Genomic DNA, 5,000 nt, shown 5'->3' on the forward strand with positions numbered 1-5,000 from the left:
AGGCAACTTATGGTCTTCATGATGGTATGCCTAGTATTGTTCCTTTGTTATTTGGAGTCTCATTTGCTTCTTCCCTTTCCAACCAATGCCTCCACTAGCTCAGTACAATAACAGGAATTACTGCTATTGTACTAATTATGCCAATGTCCCTCTCCAATTTACTCTATCACCACTGTCTGTCCAAACTAATGCTGCTCCTACTTCACATCTCAGAACTTTAGCCCATTATCTATCACTTACGTTCCTTCTGTCTAATGATCTTTCCAACCTTCTTCACTTAAGCTTTCTTCCTGCAGTAACTCACACACTGCCTGATGATTATCATGACCATAACCACCAATCCTTAAATTAATGACAAAGACATATATCTGGAGCTTTTCTCCCCACGCCTCTGCTGAAAATTGGCTGTGTTCCAAGTTGGACCTTCCTGGTAAACAAATGCTAAATAAATAAATAAATAAATAATTACATGAATAATTTCTTCCAGTTGTCTTATGCACAATGTTATACTGCTATTGCAGTTTGATACCTATTCAACCCACAACATTATACTGCTATTTTAAATTTATATCCAAGTCCTTATTTTTCAATAGTCTATGTAATATCTTTGCAAAAGTATGTGTTGCTTAAGTCTATTGTTCTTTTTGATTGGAACTTGTCTCCCTTGGCCTCCAGTTAAAAAGGGGTTATTACATGCCCAGTCAGACTTTCCTGGTTATCAGAGATAAATAAATAAATTAATTAATTAATAAAAATAAGTAAGGCACACTCTCTGCTGATTCATTCATTTAGTCCCAGTGGTTGACTGACATTTAACTTGAGCTACTTTTTCAGGTCCTTATGCTCAATAAGGGAATCAAATTCTTCCCCCAACTCCCTTTGTCAAGCTGGATATTTTTCATAATAAGGAGTACATATTTTTTAATGCTTCTGCAGGAGACACTGTCATTGTATAGCGGTATATTGGTGTTTCTCATTCTGATAGCTTATCTGTGCTGTGACAGCTTTCTTTTGGTTTACCACTGGCTATCCACCATCTTCATGGACAAATTCTGTAACTAAGCATGGATTAAACAATTTAAGGGCATGCTTGTTGGATTTATTAGACATCAAGGTAAATTATCCGGCTCTATGCAAGTAGCATTTTTGGTTCTAGACAGCACCATCAGTACGTGTTCCTTTGTCATGTGAGGAGGTGCAAGCAATTCTTCAACTTTTGGAATTAAGATAGTTGCTTTACAGGTAAAGTTTGCACTAAAATTGTTTGCTAGTAAATTTCCTATCTCTTCTGGGGATGAAAAGGTGATGCCATTTTGGATAAGTCAGAATAGTGCTGGGTCTTATTTCTTAGTTTCATAATGTAACTAAATAAAGACATAATTATTTCTGGCTTCAGAATCTACTTTAAGTTCACAATTTGCCTTACTAACCTTACTAGTTCTGATAGCAGTTTTTAGTTTCTTACTGTTATTCTTCATACATTCTTTAATATGAAGAATTTTAGATCTGTTTTATGATTTAAGACTTTTTATTTTGTTATAAACTTGATTTAAGCAGTTGCTGGACCAATACTACTTTAGACAATCTAATAAACAAATGTTTTACAACATTCCTTTTAATGCACTGTGGTGATGACTTTTATCAAAAGTAGTTTTTTTGTTAATTTTAGAATGAATTTCCTGCACTACTTGTCGCATTTCACTTGTATAGCTAGAAAATGTACAATATCAGTAGAATGGTAGGCAGTACCTTTTAAAAATGGTACTAGAACTTAATGTTATGAAGAATTCTTCCAAGGTTTCTAAACTGCCAGTCTACAAAATAAATACATGTTCTACAAAATATATGCAAAGGTTTGTGTGCCTGCTCAACTTATTAGGGTATTAAACTGATTTGTCCTATTGTTCTATGGCAAGGTTTAAAAATATGGGCACTGTCATGGTCCATTAGCAATACCTTTCAATAATTTATAATATCTATTTTTAATACCATGCAAAAATTATTAGCTAAAACCATCTCTAAAAGCATACATGTATGAAAAAATCTCCATGTGATTTAAGATATATTTTTCCATAGAAAGTGATATGAATATTGTACTTCTCTTTCCTTGGAAATACATGTAAGTAAAAATACAATATCAGTCATGCCCCCATAAAAACACAATGGATCCTTACGATAACTGTCAAAATGCATAATTATGTGTTCCATCTTGGGCTCCCTCATTAGCTGAAATAACAGTTTTAAATGGGGGTGTCTCTAAAAACCTGTGTACTTTGAGGATGTCAAATGATATACCAGTCCTTAGTTTACCTATTTCAAAGAATAAGTAATTGCTTAGAAGTTTTTGATAATTCATATCAAGGTGACAGGAAGGCTTGCTTAAAAAGGGCAGACCTAACTGTAGATTTTCTACTGCTCTGTCATACCAGGATACCACTCTGGGGTTTCTCCAGTTCTTTGCAAGCTAGACTTTATTTTTAGATGGAAGTGCTCAGTGGAGTTCTTTATAGACTACAGATGAAACCAGAGATGGTTTGTTGTGCAGTCAGTGTGGCTATGTCTATAAACATAGCCTTTGACTATTTTCCAACAGCTAAATGTTAGTAAAAGTAATTGGATTATCATTTTCTTTAGTTACAGCTAGTAATAGGACCAGCAAGTTGATAATGTTTCCAATGGCATCTGTCTGTTCAAAATTAGTATTTTCTATTTCCAAGTGAAAGAGTATATTCTAATTTTCAATGAGCTAGCCTATTTTGCTATTCAATTTGAAAGTGGTGTGGCTTGTTGATTATTTATTTATATATAGGTAATTACTGAAAACTGAATATTTATAACTGTTATCATTTAAAGAGAGGCAACTCAATCATAGCTATCATATGTTAATAGTATGGTCGGCTCATTTTAAGAGCGTACAGTAATAATGTCCTGTGTGTACCTTATTAGCCTGGTTATTGACAGTACGTTACCATATAAACAGGAATGGCTAGTAGCATTGGAAAGGTATGACTAGCCCTCTGAAAATCACGTGTGTCTGTGTGTGTGTGTTTGTGTGTGTGTTTGTGTGTGTGTGTGTGTGTGTGTGTGTGTGTGTGTGTGTGTGTGTGTGTGTGTGTGTGTGTGTGTGTGTGTGTGTGTGTGTGTGTGTGTGTGTGTGTGTGTGTGTGTGTGTGTGTGTGTGTGTGTGTGTGTGTGTGTGTGTGTATGTGCGCGCGTGCGCGCACGTATGAATACAGTATTTTTACTGACAGGTGCTGGGGCTGGGCTGAAAGTGAAGAGTTTAAATACTGTGAAGCTAATGGTGAAAACTTTGCCCTGCAATGATAAAGTAATAATTTTATTTGAGTGTGGCAAGCAGTGGACATAAAGTACAGTACATCACTGTCTGACCAAGCAGCTCATGTACATTGTTTTTAACTGCACTGGTGGTGAGGCCATCAGTAACAAATTTATTATATACATTCAGTAGAAGGAACCAGAAAAAAAAATTCTTGACTTGGTCTAATGATATACAAAATTGTAATGAAGGCATTTAAATGGTTAAACACAGATCCAACAGTGGTACCTGAATGGATTAACTCTACAATAGTTCAAGAAATGAGGGGAAGCTAGTAATAACTTGAACAATCACTTTCATCACACAATAGTAGGAGATAAAGATTCTGTAAAACTGTTATGGGAACAATGTGATTTCCCTTAAAAACAATGGAAATAAGAAAGAGGCTGAATAGTTCTGACTCTTCAGAGCAACCTTATTTATCAATGAAACCATGGAAATATTGCAGTAGCAGAGAATTTTGACATGTAAAGAGAGAAAAGGTTGCTACAGTCCGATATACATTTCTGGTCCTTAACTCCAGAGGACTTTTTCAACTTTGGTTGAGGAGGTGCCAGCTGGGGCATTAGTCAAGGCAACAGCATGTATACCTGACTCTAGGATCCCCACCACCATCCAAGTTAGTCAGCTCTGCAATTTATCTCCATTTTTCATATACACAAGTTAAAGTTATGGCAAAGCAAGTCAAACATTAAAAAACACACTGCAGCCTTTGAAAAGTTCTAATTTCTCAGGAAAACATAACTAAATTTTTCTCCAAGTCACCATTAGTCTTCCCAAACTTCTATTAATTTTATTTTGCTGTTCCAGTTAACCACACCTTTAGAGTTGTTTGCCAGATTATCTTCACTGTTATGATTCACATAATTTTTCTATATAGGAAATTCATGTTTCTACAGAGTTCCCTAGGTGCTTAAAACCCAACATCAGTAGTCCTCCCTTCTCTGAATTTAACTTATATCCTAATACCATAGTAAACTACTATTCAAGAAGACCTAGAAATTAAAGTGGTATTTCTTATTTCTTTCTAATACAAATATACTGAAACACACAGACATGATGGTTTGCAATTACTCTAGATTTTAGTCTAGTAGGTGACTTTTGTCAGGGGTTATTAAGCTACGGACATTAGAACACTGTTTAAATATCATATATATTATAATAAAGCTTTCAGACTAAGATCATCCCTTTCATCCCCCTCTGTTCTATCATCTTGATTTACTTCTCACACTGATGTGTTTCAGTAAACAAGATGGATAAAAAAGGAGAAAGCAGGCACTCTACAGGTCACCCCAGTGTATGGGATACAATCACACTGACTTAGCTTTAAGGCTGAGGTAAATATTTCAGGATACCTGCACTATTTCTGCAGGGATTATTACAGGCTTCCTATTGAAATTTTGGCAATTTAAATGCCAAATGCAGAGTAACCATAAAAAGACAGGAGAAGAGTGTATCTCGAAAATCACTCTTTTCCATGAAACACCTTTTTGTGGGGGGGGGGGGTCAGGACACCTCTGCATACCCACAGTCCACCAAACTTATATATACTAATAACCAAGATCACCATAGCTCAGAGAAAAGGGAATATTCTGAGAAATGGCATCTCAGGCTTAGTATGCATAAGTCCATCCTTTGGCCATTCAGTCTCCATATTTCTGGA

Source organism: Protopterus annectens, chromosome 2.part1 (assembly GCF_019279795.1).
Source record: "Protopterus annectens isolate FY-2018-M chromosome 2.part1, PAN1.0, whole genome shotgun sequence".
In the NCBI taxonomy this organism is placed as follows: domain Eukaryota; kingdom Metazoa; phylum Chordata; order Ceratodontiformes; family Protopteridae; genus Protopterus; species Protopterus annectens.